This window comes from Delphinus delphis, chromosome 1, assembly GCF_949987515.2.
Source record: "Delphinus delphis chromosome 1, mDelDel1.2, whole genome shotgun sequence".
NCBI lineage: Eukaryota > Metazoa > Chordata > Mammalia > Artiodactyla > Delphinidae > Delphinus > Delphinus delphis.
Window position 1 is genome coordinate 139,676,292 of NC_082683.1, and position 21,751 is coordinate 139,698,042.

At 39.9% G+C, this 21,751-nt stretch overlaps 1 protein-coding gene across 1 annotated transcript in view; it reads left to right on the forward strand.

The window, feature by feature from the left end:
- The first annotated feature begins 1,344 nt into the window (after nt 1-1,344).
- The window catches only part of RNF2 (ring finger protein 2), a 54,103-nt gene continuing 33,696 nt past the window's right edge, over nt 1,345-21,751 (forward strand). Inside the window, exon 1 of the mRNA XM_060035282.1 lies at nt 1,345-1,612. The gene's annotated coding sequence lies outside the window, so the exon portion shown is untranslated. The remainder of the gene's footprint in view (nt 1,613-21,751) is intronic.

The following is a 21,751-nucleotide window of genomic DNA, read 5'->3' on the forward strand; positions in this document are numbered from 1 at the left end:
TGAGTTCCATTAATTTGTCAGTAGTGTCTTTCATATTAAGGATGCTAGCCTGAGGTCTAGCTTTTTAATCACATTTAATCCAGATATCCCATAAGTTTTCCATCAATTGTCCTGTGAATTTTTTTAAAGTACCATATTTAACTTTTATCCGTAAAGTTCCTATGCTTTTTACGGATGATCACGTTCCTCAACATCAATTGAATTTCTTAAACTAACCACACATTATTTTCATAAGCATTTTGACTAAAGCAAAACGTTCTGAATTATGAGCAGCATTAATTGAACATGTGCAGTTGTGAACAAAGAAGGGAGATGCTTCTGCAACTGCCCTGTCTCTAGAAAGTGGACCTTGTAGAAGCAGAAGCATTCCTAATTATTTTGATTTTTTTTTTTTTCCACATTGGAAAAAGACCTTAACCTTGAAGGGCTGGTAGAATCTGAGAATTGTCATTTCTTATTTAAAGCTTTAGATAGTTAGTGACAGTTTTGAAGTCACTGTCTTTGCTCTTGTTTACCTTAATGGATTGTTAGGTAGGGCACACAGTCTGTTGTGTTTAATATTTTAATGCCTGTCTTCTTTCTTTCTACCTATCCAAAGCTAACACTCACAGTCCTACTCGACTCCGAGCTCCTCAGGAAATCTCCCCTGAACACACCAGCTGGAACGGTTCCTTTGCTTTTCCAAAATCTTATGTAAATTCATACCATTTATTTGGCATTGCTTGTAGAGAGTTTTACAGAATTCAAAAGCTGGAAAGGACCTAAGAATCATTCAACACAATCCTCTCATTTTGCAAATGAGGAAAGTAAAGTCCAGAGCTATTATATAATTTAGTTAAGTCACATAGTTAAGAGACACATTGGAAGCTATAAACCCAGTTCGCCCAATCCCCAGTGCAGTCCATTCCTTCGTGCCACAAGTGCCTTCACATTAACTATCTGGTAGCGTTGGTTACCTTTTCCAGAGAACAGGTCATCTCACCAATAGTATATCTTGAGTTCACGGAACTCTTTCGTTACTTCAGTTTGTAGCTTAATTTATGCACATTTTATATACTCTTTGGTAGACTAACTGGTTGTGTTTTAGGGAGTCACAGGCGAGAGCAGGAGTCCGAACCCGATCCCCAGCAGCCGGCCAGGGAGGCTTAACGGGGGTCACAGGTAGGGTCAGGAGACCTCAAGGAGAGAGAACGCCGAGTACGAAGTTGCGCAGTCGTCATCCGGGCATTGGCCGGGGGCTCCGTTGCCCCGCGGAGGGCGCCGGGGGGCGGGGCCGGACGGCCCGGGGCGGGGCGGTGGCTCGGGTCCTCCTGGCAGCACGCGGCGGCGCCCCCTCCCCTTGCGCCACGGGCCTCCTGGCGCAGTGCACGTCCCCGTCCCGCGCCTCCGCCCCCTCGCCCACTCGTTCCTTCCCGCCCTCTCCGCTGCGCCGGCCGAGCCGGCTTCCCCTCGGTCTCTCATGAATATTGAGCGGCCCCTGTTGTATTTCCCGAGCTCCATTGCGGAAGCCGAGGCTCGCCATATTGTGCGGCGGCGCCGGCAGCCGCGGCACCCTGTACCTGAGTCTCGCTCCGGCCGCGGCTAGCGCAGCCCCGGACTGGAGCAGGAGCCGGTGAGCGGGGCGGGCGGGTAGGCGAGGGGCGCGGAAGCGGCGGGCTCGGTCGCGCGTTAGCTCGGCGTGGCTGCGGGAGGCTGACGGCCGCCCCGGGGCCGGGGGGGGGGTGTGTTCGCGGGGGTGTGAGGAGAGATGGCGCCGCCACCCCCGGCCGCTCTCGGGGCGGGGATGGCGGGGGAGGCGGCTTCTCATTGTTCCCGTTTCTTCGAGGGTCTTGGCGGGGGTGGGGAGTCCGGCTTGGGGAGGACCTCGTGGGCGAATCTCGGGGATTCCTTCCTTCGTGCGAACCGCTCGCTCCTCTGCGCGGAGGCCGGGGCTGCGGTGCGGCCCCCTCGCCTCCCGGGGCGGGGACCCCAACCTCTCCACGTCCGCTCTCCGGGGGCGAACCGCGTGGAATGCAGGGTTTTCCTCCCCGGGCTTCCCCCTCGCAGCCGGGTGTGTGTGTCCGCACTGTGGAGGGTGAGGTAGGGGCGCTTTATGCAAATAGCCCGCTTTCCCCCGGGGTGCTGGAGTCAGGGTTCGAGTGTAGAGGCGCTCCTCGGCGTCGGGGTTCTCTGTAGGCTGCGGGGAGACCCCTCCTGGTTAAAACATTCCTGGACTGCCGCTTGCTTGCTCGGGAGTATCTGTTGCTGCTTTCTGAAACCTCGAGGTTGCCCCGGAGGAGTCGTGGGGGGAGGGGGTGTCTTGGTTTGTTTCTGATGGAAGCTTCGCGTTTTGAACCCAGTCGTGTACGCTGAGGTCTTTGGTACCGACTGTCGCCGGGGAGCCCTCGTCCTGGTTGTCAGGATCATTTCCCTCCTACAGACGTTGCATCCATGCTCCCAGAGATACTGTTAGTAAAAATTGGTCTCTAAAACTTTGAGGTTCATTCCGATTATTTGGCCCCTAAGACCAATTATAGGCTTATCTCCTTGAATCTTTTTGGGGTATCTATTGCCTGGCTGTTAGAAGTTTTAGAGAATGTGTACCTTTACGTGGTAAAATGGTTTGAAAATGTCAGGTTTCTCGAAGGTGTGTAAAGATACTTGTTTGCTGTGAAAAGGGTAGCTTTGCATTCGGTATTGTAGTAATATGGTTTACTTCTTTTAAAAAGTAAAAAAATTGAGACATGGTTTCATTGTTTTAGACTGAGAATTATGTTTAAAACTAATGTGTGTGTGATTTGCATCACACAGTCTACTTTTGGTAGTTCCAAGATGATCAGCTGGAATACTTAGTGTAATTGGCAGATAATCTACTTTCCTCACTTGCATTAGAGTGTAGTTGTTGAGTATTTTAATAACTTAGATTGGTGTTAGAGCTTGGTTTTAAAGTGAGTGTTTCATCCTTTGACTTACAAAGCATTTAAATGGCAGCAATATGACTCTTGGTTATTCCTTTTTTCCCCTAAAATTTCTACTTGTCACAATCAACAGGTATCTTTTAAAATCTTGTTTGTACATTTAACGTGATTTTTAGTAAAATAATGGGTAGTTATATAAGACTCCATTTTCCAAGGCTAACACAGCAAATATGGCCCCTTACTTTTTCTAAGGATTGGAGATAATTTCCTTCAGGTACCGTTGTGGAATACACATTTGAGGTAAATTATAGTAGTTGTGAGAGTGAAATGGAGAATTTATGAAGGAAAACTGCCTGAGTAGGCTAGTCCGCTTGAGTATTAGAAAAATATGCTGATGGTCCTCAAATGTGCTGCATAGAAAGATTTTAAATTAGAACCATTAATATACTGTAGGCAATGCAGACATTCAACAGACTGCGAATTTTGAGTTTTTTCCTCTGCCTGTGTGGAACACTCAGACTGCTAGCTCCCAGGTTTGTGTGGATAGAAATATGGAGCAGGTCAGCAAACATCTTTGGAATTTCATTTGTCTATTACTGACCTGCAGCATGTGGTGTCAGGTCTGTCTCTTTAATTTGATTTATTCGTGATTTGTGTTTATATTATGCAGTCTTTGGAGTAAAGGTGATATATGTCTAATGAATAATATATAACCAGATGTTTCAGTGACAGTTTCTTTTCTATACATTAGCACAGAAGCATAATTCCTTCTAGCAAGAAAAGTGAGTTAACATTAAAATGCGCTTTATTAAAATTACGGCAGCATTTCTGGTGTGACTTAAAGCACCTCACAGCTTTGTATCGACTCATTTGTTAAATCTGGGGAAACTAGACAATGTATCACAGTTTGCAGTTTTTAAAAAGGGAAAAATACTGTGAGATTATGTACAGTCTGAGGGTATACAGATCTACACTTGATTTTTAATTAATGTTTGTTACGCATGGTGTGGAAGACAGACATTGTCGTCAGACATTAGTTATTTAATTTCCTGATGTTTTTCATTTCTTTGGAATCTTTCAAGATATCAATAAGTTATAGTAACTTATTGAATGTTTATTTGCATTTAAGTGAGTAGATCCCCATATAATTTGGGTACAAAGGTACAGTAAAATTTACCCTGTCCATTCTCTGTAGATCCAGATATCCTGTCTATTCCCCACTGTCCCCCCCCTCCCCCCAGACTTTCACTTTGTCTACCTAATGTGTCAGACGGGTCCTCTGGTGTCTCTTGTAAGGTGTATAGCTTGGTTGATTTTACATGGATATACTGACTGTGGTAATGGGACTTTTGGCAGTTAAGTAGCAGCTGGTGTTAGTATGTCCATGGGCAGGAGCTAGGTGATGAGTCCCCGAATTATGCTAAGGGAGTAGGTGGCCCCCTCTCCACTTCTATGCTTTGTGGAGGAACCCCAGTGAAACTGGCATGGACTTTCAACTTTAAAATTTTTTTCACTTCTCTTTTGTCTTATGGATGTTAGGCAGCCGAAGTGGACTAATATGTCTCGGGCTAGTGATACCTTTTCTTGGATGCTCAGGAACTATATACATACGTTACTAAGAATTCTGAGAAAGATTCTCATTGCTTGAATTTTCCTTCTCTCTACGTATCTGCCATTTTGTCATAATTTTTAAAAATTTATTAAGTACAATAATGAAAAACTATTATTATTTTTTTTTTTTGCGGTACGCGGGCCTCTCACTGTTGTGGCCTCTCCCATTGCGGAGCACAGGCTCCGGACGCGCAGGCTCAGCGGCCATGGCTCACGGGCCCAGCCGCTCCGCGGCAGGTGGGATCTTCCCGGACCAGGGCACGAATCCGTGTCCCCTGCATCGGCAGGCGGACTCCCAACCACTGCGCCACCAGGGAAGCCCGAAAAATTATTTTTGATATTAACCTCAGATTAAATTGTCTAATGAGGGCATTTTATTAAATGAAGTAACAAACCATAACATTTGAACAAAGCATTTTGGTCGTTTGTTTTCAACAGTTGTGTTGATTTGGGGCTCTTCTGCAAGAGGGATTTCTTTTTGTTCCTATGCTGTAGCGTGTAGTTATAGTTTATGAAGAAGTTGGATTCTAAACGTCAGTGCATAAAATGAAAAACACATGTAGTAAGAAATTATGCTTGAAAATCCCTTAGGATAGGAAAACATACCAATAAGTTCAGTTCAGCTTTAGTGTTGGAATAGATTGTTGTTTCTTTTGTTGAACACTAGATGAAGTAGTCAGCCTGCAGTATGGGCTGTGTTGAACACAGCAAAAAGAAAAAAAGTCTTTAAATATAAGAATCACATTCAGCGTGGCATCATGCTCATACCAGGAGAGGCTTGTGGGAACTGAGACCACTGAGGAACAGCAGACCAGCTCCACTATCTCACATTTTCTCTAGGATACATGTGCTCTAGTGAGAGGATGTGGGGGTGTGTGCTTGGAATAGCCTGAACTGTTTAAATGTTTCTCGTTTCCTCTCTTTTTTTTTCCTTTGCAAGCTGGATAGTTTAAATCACAAAAGTTAAATGATTTTTTTGTTGCAATTTAATAGACATTAATTTAAAGGGTTTGGTGGTTTTTTTCCCCTAAAATATATTTTACCTATAACTCCAATGTTCCTTTGCTTTTCCCTTCAGTAAAGAAGCAAGGTATCTCAGAGGAGAGCAGCTAGAATCACTGTGATTAACAATGTATTAGTGTCCAACAGAGAAAACAAACTTCAATAGGAATTTGAACAGAGGGGATTTAATATAGGGAGATGGGTAGATGAGTGTTAAGAGCAAAAAGAGAACGTTATAGTAATCAGGTAAAGAGCTCAGAGAAGAGGTTCTACTGGCCTGGTTCTGAACTTTTGAGGTCAGCCTTGTTGAGCTGCTGATTAGTTCTGGGGGATACTGAAAGAAGCTGGAGGCTGGAACCAATTGCTGCTGCCAGTAACTGGAAGGAAGTCCCCTCACCCATCTTCCTGCTTTCCCATCTCCATTCATTACCTCCATTGGCAAAGCCTAACAGGGAGCCCCCTGGCAGAAGAGTTGGTGAAATACAGTTGCACAGTCTCAGCCTAAGCACCACAGAGCAGTCTAGAGTGGTGGTTTTGGAGTTGAGAAACAGGGAGTAAATGACCTGCACAAGTAGTATAGATTCAAATAATTTAAATAGGGAATCCTGTCCTTACCTTGCCTGTTCAAAAAACATATATTGATTATGTTCTGTGTGCCAGACCTTCTGCTAGGGATTAGGGATAGAAAAATGAAGCGAATAGGGTCTCTTATTCAATTGAATAAGCAGAGATGACAAACTACCATACAGTGTGTTAAATGCAATAACAGATAAGTGATATGCTTTGGGAACCCAAAGGACATAGCAGCCTACTTGCCTCTTCTCTTCCCAGCTAAACCTAATGACTACTGTTTTTATTTGGTATCTTGATCAAATCCAATTTCATTCTGTTTGACTGCTGTCCTATGAAAGCTGTTTCTCTGAGATGCCTCAGATTTATCATGCAGTTATTGTCATTAGTTAAGCATTTCTCTGTGCTTTATTTTTCTAGATAATAAAGACCATCATTTTCTCTGTACTTACAGCCTAGCCTAGTATTTCACACATAGAAGATGTTTGAGGAATATTCATTTTTGCGGTGGATAATGGGAATTAAAGTATTGCTCATTACCTTTGTAGACATTGTTTCCTCCTTCCAAGGTCACTAGAAAATAGTTTGGCTAGAGTGTTATGATCTTATAGATATGAGAATTGAAAGATTTAAATAATTGGTTAATATAAACTATATAGTACAAGTAACTGATCTACAAATAGGACTTCGGATTTCTGATGTGTTGTATTCCAGATCCAGCAGTTTTGGCAGGGATTTTGTTTGATGGCTAAATAAAATCCTCTTCTACTTCTCATTTTAGAGCCTAATGTTCTAAAATCTCAAATTATTTTGGGGTGGGGGGAGGAAGAAAAGAAGCCCCTCCTTTTATTTCTTAAAAATAAAAACATCATGCAGTTTCTATTTACATTGTTCTTTTTAGCTGTCTACTGTTTTCTTTTTTCTACTGTGTTGATTACACTACCGCTATTAGCTATTGTAAAATGTGCAAATCTGCATACTTCGTTTCGACTTCTTTTTTAGAAGAGTATTCTGCGTGTTTCCCCCACCATACACAGACTATGTTGATTTAACTTAAAACCAACTGATTTTTCACTTATAAAAAGATGTATGCCTCCATGCCAGTAATTGCATTAAATCCTCACTATTTACACTATTTACTGTATAGAGTCTAATTCAGTCTGGGACGGCTGTCTGTATAGAGTCTAATTCAGTCTGGGACAGCTGTCTGTATAGAGTCTAATTCAGTCTGGGACGGCTGTCTTGGAATCCAGCCAAATGTTTTGTAGGCTTTCCTGTATTACAGAAGGGGTAGTGTTGTGTATAGTAGAAGGAGCTTCAGAATTGAAGGCAGGAGGCTTGGTTTCTAGGTCTGGTTCCACTACTAGCAAGATTCTTGGCCTTTCTGTTTTCTTTTCTATAAAAATAATAATAATAAAAAATAGCACTCTCGTTGACCTTCCATGTTATTTGTAAAGGTTTAAGAGGTAATGTAAAGAGCATTGTAAATGTAAGAGGGTGTATTTGAAGAAAGAGAGAGGGACAGATTGATCTGTGGCATGGATCTTGAAAGAGAGAAAGAGATTGATCTGCGGCATAGTTGTGTGTCTACTTTCAAGTTTTTGAGTCTCCATATTTAAAAGAAGATTTTTAGGGTGAAATGGAGTGTGGGAGGAGTTGTAGATGTCCTATAACCCTACTTTTCCCAAGTCTGGTCAATAGTGTAGTATTCCCAATCTCCTTAAATAATTGTCTGTTAAGGTTGATGTGCTTCATTAATTTCCTTTCACCAGGGCTAAGTATCTTATGTCATGAGACAATACCCCAAATTTATACACTTAGGCACAGAACTACCACTTTGCAGATTGTTTAAATGACAAGGGCCTAAGGAAGTAGAAGAAATAGATGCTGTTACTATTTTGACTGGAAATTACCTATTTTGGTTTTGTTTTATTTATGTTGTTTTATAATATCAATTACAGAAAATCTCCGTGCTTTTATTTTTTTGGTTACGTCAGGTCTTAGTTGCGGCACGTGGGCGCTTTAGTTGTGGCATGTGAACCCTTAGTTGCTGCGTGCATGTGGGATCTAGTTCTCTGAACAGGGAGCAAACCTGGGCCCTCTGCATTGGGAGCTTGGAGTCTTAACCACTACACCACCAGGGAAGTCCCTCTCTGTGCTTTTAAAAAGACACTTAGCAAGATTAGAAATTATACCTGTTGTTTAGTTTTTTTTTATTAACACCTTTATTGGAGAATAACTGCTTTACAGTGGTGTGTTAGTTTCTGCTGTATAACAAAGTGAATCAGCTATACATACACTTATATCCTCATATCTCCTCCCTCTTGCGCTTCCCTCCCACCTTCCCTATCCCCCCCCCCGCCAGGTGGACACAAAGCTCGGAGCTGATCTCCCTGTGCTGTGCAGCTGCGTCCCACTAGCTATCTGTTTTACCTTTGTAGTGTGTAAATGTCCATGCCACTCTCTCACTTCGTCCCAGCTTACTCTTCACCTCCCCATGTCCTCAAGTCCATTCTCTAGGTCTGTGTCTTTATTGCTGTCTTGCCCCTACGTTCTTCAGACACATTTTTTTTTTTAAGATTCCATATATATGTGTTAGTATATGGTATTTGTTTTTCTCTTTCTGACCTCACTCTGTACGACAGTCTCTAGGTCCATCCACCTCATTGCAAATAACTCAATTTAGTTTCTTTTTATGTTGTTTAGTTCTAATGAATTTAATTTCTTATCCTTGATCTTAAAAGTTTTTTTTGTTTCTTTGTGGGTAAATATGAACAATTATTTTTGAATTTTATTTTATTTTTTTATATAGCAGGTTCTTATTAGTTATCCATTTTATAGATATTAGTGTATATATGTCAATCCCAATCTCCCAGTTCCTCACACCACCACCACCACCATCATGCCCCGCCACTTTTCCCACTTGGTGTCCATACATTTGTTCTCTACATCTGTGTCTCCATTTCTGCCCTGCAAACTGGTTCATCTGTACCATTTTTCTAGGTTCCACATATATGTGTTAATATACAGTATTTGTTTTTCTCTTTCTGACTTACTTCACTGTGTATGACAGTTTCTAGATCCATCCACATCTCCACAAATGACCCAATTTCATTCCTTTTTATGGCTGACTAATATTCCATTGTATATACGTACCACATCTTCTTTATCCGTTCGTCTGTCGACAGACATTTAGGTTGCTTCCATGACCTGGCTATTGTAAATAGTGCTGCAGTGAACATTGGAGTGCATATGTCTTTTTGAATTATGGTTTTCTCTGGGTATATGCCCAGTAGTGGGATTGCTGGGTCCTATGGTAATTTTAATTTTTTAAGGAAGCTCCATGCTGTTCTCCATAGTGGCTATATCAATTTACATTCCCACCAACAGTGCAAGAGGGTTCCGTTTTCTCCATATCCTCTTCAGCATTGGTTGTTTGTAGATTTTCTGATGATGCCCATTCTAACTGCTGTGAGGTGATACTTCATTGTAGTTTTGATTTGCATGTCTCTAACAATTAGTGATGAGCAGCTTTTCATGTGCTTCTTGGCCATCTGTATGTCTTCTTTGGAGAAATGTCTACTTAGGTCTTCTGCCCATTTTTTGATCGGGTTGTTTGTTTTTTAATATTGAGCTGCATGAGCTGTTTATATATTTTGGAGATTAATCCTTTGTCCGTTTATTCGTTTGTGAATATTTTCTCCCATTTTGAGGGTTGTCTTTTCGTCTTGTTTGTAGTTTCCTTTGCTTTGCAAAAGCTTTTAAGTTTCATTAGGTCCCATTTGTTTATTTTTGTTTTTAATTGCGTTACCCTAGGAGGTGGATCAAAAGAGATCTTGCTGTGATTTATGTCAAAGAGTGTTCTTCCTATGTTTTCCTCTAAGAGTTTTATAGTGTCCAGTCTTACATTTAGGTCTCTAATCCATTTTGAGTTTTTTTTTGTGTGTATGGTGTTAGGGAGTGTTCTGATTTCATTCTTTTACATGTAGCTGTTCAGTTTTCCCAGCACCACTTATTGAAGAGGCTATCTTTTCTCCATTGTATATCCTTGCTTCGTTTGTCATAGATTAGTTGACCATATGTGTGTGGGTTTATCTCTGGGCTTTCTATCCTGTTCCATTGATCTTTATTTCTGTTTTTGTGCCAGTACCATATTGTCTTGATTACTGTAGCTTTGTAGTATAGTCTGAAGTCAGGGCGTCTGATTCCTCCAGCTCCATTTTTTCCCTCAAGACTGCTTTGACTATTCGGGGTCCTTTGTGTCTCCATACAGATTTTAAGATTTTTTGTTCTAGTTCCGTAAAAAAATGCCATTGGTAATTCGATAGGGATTGCATTGAGTCTGTAAATTGCTTTGGGTAGTATAGTCATTTTTGCAATATTGATTTTTCTAGTCCAAGAACATGGTATATCTCTCCATCTGTTTGAATCATCTTTAATTTCTTTCATCAGTGTCTTACAGTTTTCTGCATACAGGTCTTTTGTCTTCCTAGGTAGGTACTTTATTCTCCCTTATTCTCCCCTAAGTATTTTATTCTTTTTGTTGCAGTGGTAAATGGGAGTGTTTCCTTAATTTCTCTTTCAGATTTTTCATCATTAGTGTATAGGAATGCAAGAGATTTGTGTGCATTACTTTTGTATCCTGCAACTTTACCAAATTCATTGATTAGCTCTAGTAGTTTTCTGGTGGCATCTTTAGGATTCTCTGTGTATAGTATCATGCCATGTGCAAACAGTGACAGTTCTACTTTATCTTTTCCAATTTGTATTCTTTTTATTTCTTTTTCTTCTCTGATTGCAGTGGCTAGGACTTCCAAAACTCTGTTGAATAATAGTGACAAGAGTGGACATCCTTGTCTTTTTCCTGATCTTAGAGGAAATGCTTTCAGTTTTTCACCATTGAGAATGATGTTTACTGTGGGTTTGTTGTATATGGCCTTTATTATGTTGAGGTAGGTTCCCTCTATGCCCACTTTCTGGAGAGTTATCATAGATGGGTGTTGAATTTTGACAAAAGCTTTTTCTGCATCTATTGAGATGATCATATGTTTTTTATTCTTCAGCTTGTTTACATGGTGTATTACATTGATTTGCGTATTTTGAAGAATCCTTGCATCTCTGGGATAAATCCCATTTAATCATGGTGTATGATCCTTTTAATGTATTGTTGGATTCTGTTTGCTGGTATTTTGTTAAGGATTTTTGCATGTATATTCATGAGTGATATTGGTCTGTAATTTTCTTTTTTTGTTGTATCTTTGTCTGGTTTTGGTATCAGGGTGATGGTGGCCTCATAGAATGAGTTTGGGATTGTTTCTTCCTCTGCAGTTTTTTGGAAGAGTTTGAGAAGGATGGGTATTAGCTCTTCTCTAAATGTTTGATAGACTGTGAAGCCATCTGGTCCTGGACTTTTGTTTTTTGGAACATTTTTTTTTTTTTTAGCGGTACGCGGGCCTCTCACTGTTGTGGCCTCTCCCGTTGTGGAGCACAGGCTCCGGACGCACAGGCTCAGCGGCCATGGCTCACGGGCCCAGCCGCTCTGCGGCATGTGGGATCTTCCTGGACCGGGGCACGAACCCGTGTCCCCTGCATCGGTAGGCGGACTCTCAACCACTGCACCACCAGGGAAGACCTGTTGGAACATTTTTTTTTGTTTTTTTTGCGGTACGTGGGCCTCTCACTGCTGTGGCCTCTCCCGTTGCGGAGCACAGGCTCTGGACGCGCAGGCTCAGCGGCCATGGCTTACGGGGCCAGCTGCTCTGCGGTATGTGGGATCCTCCCAGACCGGGGCACGAACTCATGTCCCCTGCATCGGCAGGCAGACTCTCAACCACTGCGCCACCAGGGAAGCCCCTGTTGGAACATTTTAAATCACAGTTTCAATTTCATTACTTGTGATTGATCTGTTCATATTTTCTATTTCTTCCAGGTTGTCCATTTTATTGGCATAGAGTTGCTTGTAGTAGTCTCTTAGGATGCTGTGTATTTCTGCGGTGTCTGTTATAACTTCTCCTTTTTCATTTTTAATTTTATTGATTTGAGTTCTCTCCCTCTTTTTCTTGATGAGTCTGGCAGTGGTTTATCAATTTTGTTTATCTTCTCAATGAACCAGCTTTTAGTTTTACTGATCTTTGCTGTTCTTTTCTTTGTTTCTATTTCATTTATTTCTGCTCTGATCTTTATGATTTCTTTCCTTCTGCTAACTTTGGGTTTTGTTTGTTCTTCTTTCTCTAGTTCCGTTAGGTGTAAGGTTAGTTTGTTTATTTGAGATTTTTTTTGTTTCTTGAGGTAGGCTTGTATAGCTATAAACTTCCCTCTTGGAACTGCTTTTGCTGCATCCCATGGGTTTTGAATCGTCGTGTTTTCATTGTCATTTGTCTCTAGGTGTTTTTTGATTTCCTCTTTGATTTCTTCAGTCATCTCTTGGTTATTTAGTTATGTATTGTTTAGCCTCCGTGTGTTTGTGTTTTTTACGTTTTATTCCATGTAGTTGATTTCTAATCTCATAGTGTTGTGGTCAGAAAAGATACTTGATACAATTTCAGTTTTCTTAAATTTACTGAGGCTTGATTTGTGACCCAAGATGTGATCTATCCTGGAGAATGTTGCGTGCGCACCTGAGAAGCAAGTGTAATCTGCTGTTTTTGGATGGAATGTCCTATAAATATCAATTAAATCTATCTGGTCTGTTGTATCATTTAAAGCTTCTGTTTCCTTATTTATTTTCATTTTGGATGATCTGTCCATTGGTGTAAGTGAGGTGTTAAAGTCCTCCACTATTATCGTGTTACTGTCAATTTCCTCTTTCATAGCTGTTAGCAGTTGCCTTATGTATTGAGGTGCCCCTATGTTTGGTGCGTATATATTTATAATTGTTATATTTTCTTCTTGGATTGATCCCTTGGTTATTATGTAGTGTCCTTCCTTGTCTCTTGTAACATTCTTTATTTTAAAGTCTATTTTATCTGATACGAGTATTGCTACTCCAGCTTTCTTTTGATTTCCATTTACATGGAATATCTTTTTCCATCCGCTCACTTTCAGTCCTAGGTCTGAAGTGGGTCTCTTGTAGACAGCATATATATGGGTCTTGTTTTTGTATCCATTCAGCAAGCCTGTGTTTTTTGGTTGGAGCATTTAATCCATTCACATTTAAGGTAATTATCGATATGTATGTTCCTATGAACATTTTCTTAATTGTTTTGTGTTTGTTTTTGTAGGTCCTTTTTTTCTCTTGTGTTTCCTACTTAGAGAAGTTCCAAATGCTCTACAAGCATTTGTAGTAGAGCTGGTTTAGTGGTGCTGAATTCTCTTAGCTTTTGCTTGTCTGTAAAGCTTTTGATTTCTCCATGGAATCTGAATGAAATCCTTGCCAGTTAGAGTAATCTTGGTTGTAGGTTCTTCCCTTTCATCACTTTAAATATGTCATGCCACTCCCTTCTGGCTTGTAGAGTTTCTGCTGAGAAATCAGTTGTTAACATTATGGGAGTTCTCTTGTATGTTATTTGTTGTTTTCCCTATTGCTTTCAGTAATTTATCTTTGTCTTTAATTTTTGCCAATTTGATTATTATGTGTCTCGGCATGTTTCTCTTTGGGTTTATCCTGCCTGGGACTCTTGTGCTTCTTGGACTTGGTGGCTGTTTCCTTTTCAATGTTAGGGAAATTTTCAACTATAATCTTTTCAAATATTTTCTCAGGTTCTTTCTCTCTCTCTTTTGCTTCTGGGACCCCTGTAATGAGAACGTTGTTGTGTTTAATGTTGTCGCAGAGATCTCTTAGGCTGTTTTCATTTCTTTGCATTGTTTTTTCTTCATTCTGTTCCGTGGCAGTGAATTCCACCAGTCTGTCATCCAGGTCACTTATCCATTCTTCTTCCTCAGTTGTTCTGCTATTTATTCCTTCTAGTGTATATTTCATTTCCGTTATTGTATGTTTGTTCTTTAATTCTTCTCACTGTTTGTTCTTTAATTCTTCTAGGTCTTTGTTAAACATTTCTCGCGTCTTCTCTATCTTTGCCTCCATTCTTTTTCTGAAGTCTTCGATCATCTTCACTATCATTATTCTGAATTCTCTTCCTGGAAGGTTGCCTATTTCCACATCATTTAGTTGGTTTTCTGGCATTTTATCTTGTTTCTTTATCTTGTACATAGCCCTCTGCCTTTTCATCTTGCCTGTATTTCTGTGAATGTGGTTTTTGTTCCACAGGCTGCAGGATTGTAATTCTTGCTTCTGCTGTCTGCTCTCTGGTGGCTGAGGGTATCTAAGAGGCTTGTGCGAGCTTCCTGATGGGAGGGACTGATGTGTTTTGCTCTGGTGGGCAGAGCTCAGTAAAACTTTAATCCTCTTGTTTGCTTATGGGTGGGGCTGGGTTCCCTCCCTTTTGGTTGTTTGGCCTGAGGCGACCCAACACTGGAGCTTACCCAGCTCTTTGGTGGGTCTAATGTGGACTCTGGGAGGGCTCACACCATGGAGTACTTCCCAGAACTTCTGCTGCCAGTGATCTTGTTCTCATGGTGAGACACAGCCACCCCCCACCTCTGCAGGAGACCCTCCAACACTAGCAGGTAGGTCTGGTTCAGTCTCCTGTGGGGTCACTGCTCCTTCCCCTGGGTCCCGATATGCAGACTACTTTGTGTGTGCCCTCCACGAGTGGAGTCTCTGTTTCCCCCAGTCCTGTCAATGTCCTGCTATCCAATCCCGCTAGCCTTCGAACCTGATTCTCTAGGAGTTCCTCCTCCCGTTGCCGGACCTCCAGGTTAGGGAGCCTGACGTGGGGCTCAGAACCTTCACTCCGGTGGGTGGACTTCTGTGGTATAAGTGTTCTCCAGTTTGTGAGTCACCCACCCAGCAGTTATGGGATTTGATTTTATTGTGATTGCCCCCCTCCTACCATGTCATTGTGGCTTCTCCTTTGTCTTTGGATGTGGGGTATCTTTTTTGGTGAGTTCCAGTGTCTTCCTGTCAGTGATTGTTCAGTTAGTTGTGATTCTGGTGCTCTCGCAGTGAGAGCACGTCCTTCTACTCCACTATCTTCAGTGTCGATCTTAAAATTTTTAACTGACATATTTGTGAAGAAAGCATGCCTCATAGAATTAGTGGAAAGATGCTTTTTTATTTTTGTGAGGTACTGTTCTCTAGGAATGTTTCCTCTTGTGATTGTAAAATAATGGAAGCATGTTAAAGGCTCTCAAATATTGATAGTTGAATTTTGTCTAAAATATTAAGACTAAATTTCTCCATTCTTAATGTTATTATGATCAGTTATGTTTGTATTCAGATGTGGGTCTCATTTACCAGTTTGAGTTAACTAGTCATAATTTATCAGTTTAGTGTCCTGAAATATTTTTTTTTCCTGAGAAGTCTCTATAACTTGAAAATCTAATGTTACAGTTTTGTATAATTTAAATAACATGATTGTCAATTCCAGTTTACTTTATTCTGAAGCCTTTGAGTAAAGGATACTGGAATAATTGATTTAGGAGAATTAAGACAATACGGTTGTGCCAGTGAGAAAAAAACAGTTTTACAGAGTCAAGAAGCTGTCATTCACTTCTTAAATGGATTGTTTTTAGTTTTAATCCCTATGTGCAAAATAGTGCTTAGTCCTTTGAAAAGTAATTAAGAGCTAAGAATGGGAAAAAAATCCATGAATTAAGTTGTCTTTTTAATGAAATATAATAACTTTCAGTTGTCACTTTATTAATTAAAATTTTTTTACTGGAAAATTTAAGAAATGGAAAAAAACATGCTTTCAATACTCAGTTTTAATTGCTCTTAAATTTTGATGTATTTCCCTTTGGAAATAAATTTTAGCCTTTGGCTTTTGTTTTGTTTGAAACATAGTTTTAACTGTCTTTTGTATATAGACTTAAATTTATGTTTATTTTAAAATCTAACTTTAGAGATCACTAACATTTTCTATGCCATAACCAATTTGGTAACATTTTTGATGATTACGTAATATTTCAGGTGGATGTACCATAGTGTATTTATACACTTCCTTGTGGTTGGATCCTAAGGTTCCTTTTAGCTTTATGTTGATGGTAGGGAAGTACAACATTCATTGTGGCAACCAGATGGAAGTAATTAACAAGTAGTACCTATTGTCTCCATAAGTTTATCTTTGCAAGAATAAACCTGTGTTTTTTTAATTGAAGTATAGTTGATATACAATGTTGTGTTAATTTTTGCTGTACAGCAAAGTGATTCAGTTATATGTATACATATGTTCTTTTTTAATTCTTTTCCATTATGGTTTATCACAGGACATTGAATATAGTTAGTAGGACCTTGTTATTTATCCATTCTATATATACTAGTTTCCATCTGCTAACCCCAACTCCCAATCCTTCCCTCCCTCACTCCCCTCCCCCTTGGCAACCACAAGTCTGTTCTCTATGTCTGTGAGTCTGTTTCTGTTTGATAGCTAGGTTCAGTTGTGTCACATTTTAGATTCCACATTTAAGTGATATCATATGGTATTTGTCTTTCTGACTTTACTTCGTATGATAGTCTCTAGGTCTATCCATGTTGCTGCAAATGGCATTATTTCATTCTTTTTTTTTATCTCTGAGTAGTACTCCACTGTATATATATACCACATCTTCTTTACCCATTTATCTGTTATAGACATTTAGCTTGTTTCCATGTTTTGGCTATTGTAAATAATGCTGCTGTGAACATTGGGGTGCATGTATCTTTTCGAATTATAGTTTTGTCTGGATATGTGCCCAGGAGTAGGATTGCTGGATCATATGGCAACTCTATATTTTTAGTTTTTTGACGAACCTCCATACTGTTCTCCATAGTAGCTGTACCAGCTTACATTCCCACCAACAGTGTGTAGGAGGGTTCCTTTTTCTCCATATCCTCTCCAGCGTTTGTTATTTGTAGACTTTATGATGGCCATTCTGACTGGTGTGAGGTAGTGTCTCACTGTCGTTTTGATTTGCATTTCTCTAATAGTTAGCCATGTTGAGCATCTTTTCCTGTGCCTGTTGGCCATCTGTATGTCTTCTTTGGAGAAATGTGTCTTTGGGTCTTCTGCCCATTTTTCGATTGAGTTGTTTGTTTTTTTGTTGTTGAGTTGTATGAGCTGTTTATATATTTTTGAAATTAAGCCCTTGTCAGTTGCATCATTTGCAAATATTTTCTTCCATTCCAGAGGTTGTCTTTTAGTTTTGTTTATGGTTTCTTTTCCTGTACAAGAATTTGTAAGTTTGATTGGGTCCCATTTGTTTATTTTTGCTTAAAATAAACCTGTCTTTGATGGCAGTGGCTTGTTGTGCAGTACAGCTGAAGAAAACTGAGAAGCAGTTAGAGAAGGTAGCCTCCGTTTCCCTGTTTAAGATTTGGAATTCTTTTTTAGACAGTGTGTAGCAAGTGTTTTTGACCTTCAGTCCAAGGATCTCTTAAGGATCCATGAGTAGTCTGGAATTTTGCTTGTGTGTTCTTTTGTATTTTTTTTTTTTTTTGTATTCTGCACCCCACCCCCCAGAGATGAGAGTTCCTAGCTTTCATCAGATTCTCAAGGGGCATATAGACTCAGAAAAGTTAAGGGCCATGGACTTACAGGATTTTGTTTAAAAAGTGGAGGTAGAGGGAAAACTATATTTAAAAAGTGCCTGAAAACAGTAAAACAGTGTCTGTTGTATCAAATTACTGTTAGTTTTCCTTTCCGTTTATTGTTCAATAATATTGAATCAGTTTTCCTTAGGAGAGAAAGGGTTTTGCTGCTTTCGCTACTTAAATTCTTCTTTACTGTAGTATTATTATGGTTTTCTTTTTTTAACATTGGTTGTTTGAAGAACTCACATTAAGATTTTCAAAGTCTAATTGCTAATAAGTAACTTTGCCCTAATAGACATATACATATGTCTATATATTTTTAATGTATACATATTTGAATATCTTTTTAAATTGCTAACCAGGAACTCTGCTGTAATGGACATTAAAAATATATGTATACACACACACACACACACACACACATATATATCACCTAAAACATGCTCATTTTACAGGTAAAGAGGATAAGAGGTATATATCGACTTGCTCAGTCATGTTGATTTCTAGTATATATGAGCTATGCCAGATTTTTGCTGCTTTTATGAATCTAGAGGTTATGCTAATCTTTATATTTATTAGAGCTATAAGACATCTTTCTATCCTTAAAGTTTCTGGTTTCTTTTTTCTTCATCTAAGACCCCGGCCTTTGAAACTGCAGGAGCTGCTTTTTGCCAGTTTTAAACTTTTTTTGATGCAAGTTGCAGAAACCAGGAGATAGGGGCAGAAGAGAAATCAGTTTACCTTTTGAAATTGTATCAAGAGCCCAATATGAGAATTGAGGTCTCCTGAATCCCTGTCTGGCTGCTACTGTTTTCCATAACAGTTGCTTTTCTGCAAAAGAAAATCTACCCTAAGTAAAGGGACACCAGAAACACATTCTTTACTTCTCCAATCTTATCTATTGTTTTAAAACTGTTAAAATCTGTGCTTGTTGTATTTTGGTAATAATAGTAATGGGAGTTGAAAAATAGAGGGAAACCCCCTCTACAAACTCCAGCAACTGTGTGTTATCTTCTAAAATAGAACTTTTACATAGCTATGATTGTAGCACAAATGCAAGTTAGTGGCCTCTCTCATCTCTTTACCTTACAAGTATTACTACTTATTGCATATGGTATTAATAATTGTTATTTTTAATGATTGAAGAAATTTCCCGATGTTGATGTTGCAGCAGATGTCTCCATGCTGATGGCATTATTATTGTAGTAGTAGTAATAATAATAATTGGCGTGGTAGTTAAAGGCATGGCTTTCTTAGTCAGATAGACCTGAGTTTGAGTCTTTCCTCTGACCCTGTGAGACCTTTAAACTAGTTGCTTGCTTGTTTGTTTATTCAGTTATTTATATTTTGGCTTGATTTCCTTATTTATTAAATGTGGGCAGTAATAGTACATATTTCATAGGGTTGTTAGAATTAAGCAAGATTTCATATAAAGTGGTAAATACTCTGTAGATGTTACCTGTTATTATTAATAGCATTATTTTCTGGGACTGGTATTACTGGGTGCAAGAATATGAATGTTTTGTATCTCTGGAAATGGATTGCCTAGCTGTTTTCTGAAAGGGTTATTCCAGTTGCTGTTGGGAGAATGTGGAGGCATCAGCCTTCAGCTTTCTTATCTTTCTCAATCTTATTTTTTCTTTTCTGCCCTTGTCAGAAATTTAGACCCTGTTGGTATATTTTCTGTGACACAGGGAATGTTGCTGTTACTTTGTACATTGTTACTTGCTAAAGCTAATGTGTGTTCATCAGCACTTCTGCTGCTTCTGACAGGAATCTGCACTTGATAGGCATTTCTCTTCCCAAGAAAGGATGACAACCTTGGTATACCACTTTTCAAAAGTTGTTAACATCAGACTTCCCTGGTGGTCCAGTGGTTAAGATGCTGAGCTTCCAAAGCAGGGGGCGTGGGTTGGATCCCTGGTCGGGGAACTAAGATCCCATATGCTGTGCAGTGCAGCCAAAAAAAAAGTTGTTAACATCTATTCTGACATGTAGGGTTTTGGACTAAAAGTCGTTAGTTACTAGAATTCTCTTTTTAGCTTTGCCATTAATGATAAGCATATGTAAATCTTTAAGCTTTGCTTTATGCTTTACTTGTGTTTCATATCTCTCTCTCAAAAATAGAAATACAAATCTGTTTCTGCCGTTAAATCTGCAGGTTTTTATTGGGAGCCAACCATGTATGCTGATGGCATAGAGCAACAGTCCACAGTCAGTAGTAAGCTGGTTACACACATCAGTATGCTCCCCTGTTTACAGTTTCCTGTAATCTGGGTACGGATGTGAAGTGAAGTTGGTACTCCCTCTTGCTCTACTTAGGAACTCAGAATTTTTCTGCTCTGCTCAGCAAATTATCAATGTCCTTTGTGTCTCTTGGTCTTGTAGCATGGGGAGAATGAAAATTAATCTCTCTCTAAGAATGTGGTTAGTTTGTGGTATAGAGCTGGTGCATGTTCAGGGCTGAGGACCTAGATTATGCTAGAGTTTGAGGTCTAAACTATAGTACTAGTGAGTCAGTAGTTTGGCAGTAGGTCGCTAGATTCAAATAATTGGTTGAAGCAGTTGACTGGGAACCCCTTAGGCAAGCAGAGGTTGATACATGTTAGAAGAGTTACAGAATCCAGACTGGCAGATGAGAACCAGGAGGTAAAGTGCCACTGTTATGGACTGTCTTGTCAGAGGGACAGACAACTAAGAATTCAGGAAATCAACAAAAATGGGAGGTTCTGACCAAATGGAGCAAAGAAGAAAAAAATAACAGGAGGAAAAAGCAAACAAAACCCGCCACGCGTACAGCCTCTAGCACAAAGATACCAGTTCAGAGGAAAATGTATAGCTAGCTCACTGTTTAAAATATGTATGCAAGCATACCAGATGAATGTGGAGAGCTATGGTATCAGCTCTTTTCTTTAAGACAAGGAAAAAAGTGCAGAAAGCTTTGTATATGACTTGGAATGCTAGACTGTGAACTTTAATGCACAATACGCCTCTTTTTGACCTGCTTTGAAAAGAAAAGAGTGGAGGAAACGACTGGTCGAGGTTGGTTGAAGTGTTCAAGTTGCTAAAGGTAGAATACCTTCTTAGCTCAAGAGGACACGACTGTGTTAGGCTTTGTACTATTAAGGATATTTAAGCAAGCTTTTTTTTTTTTTTTTGCGGTACGTGGGCCTTTCACTGTTGCAGTCTCTCCCGTTGCGGAGCACAGGCTCTGGACGCGCAGGCTCAGCGGTCATGGCTCATGGGCCCAGCCGCTCCGGAGCATGTGGGATCTTCCCGGACTGGGGCACGAACCTGTGTCCACTGCATCGGTAGGTTGACTCTCAACCACTGCGCCACCAGGGAAGCCCTTAAGCAAGCTTTTTGATCCACAAAATATGAGAGCTAAGGGGGCTCTTGATATTACTTAATGTAAATTCTTAAACTTAACAAATAGGGAAACTAGATTCTCAGTTAAAGTGACTAGCCTTAGTTCACCCAAGAATTTGGAAGCAGACCTTCGTTACTATTTGAGTATATTTGTAGAAGATTTGTGGCTATTCCTGTTTCAGTAACCGATCTTCCTATTATCAAATTGTCTCCACCTAGTGGCAACAAATATTTTGCAAGGCTGAGTACAACCACTGGGGAAAAAACTGCAGGGGGCCTTTATTCCTCACTGCTTTTGAGGAGGTCAGCCTGGTGACAGTTGTGTTGTTTTGGGGAAGGGAAAGGAGACAGTGTGCCTAATGCTTAGTACATTTTCCGTAACCTTATAGGAATTTGTAAACTCTTTATACTTGAATTAGGCAGCACATTTATCGTTGACCATGTAAGAAGTTCGTGTGTTAAGCTTGTACTCTTTTCATGTACACACACACACACACACACACACACACACACACACATATTATATAAGCAAATATGTATATATACTCACATATATACTTTTCCCCCCTCTTTTCCCATCTTTATAATGAGTTAAAAGATAGCATGATAACTTCATCAGTGGAGAATAGATGAACTAAACAATAAATGATGTTGGGACAATTGCCAATGATGTTGGGGGGGGGTTCTGTGGAGGGGAACAGGTCCCAACCTTTGTAAAAAATGAAATTCTGAA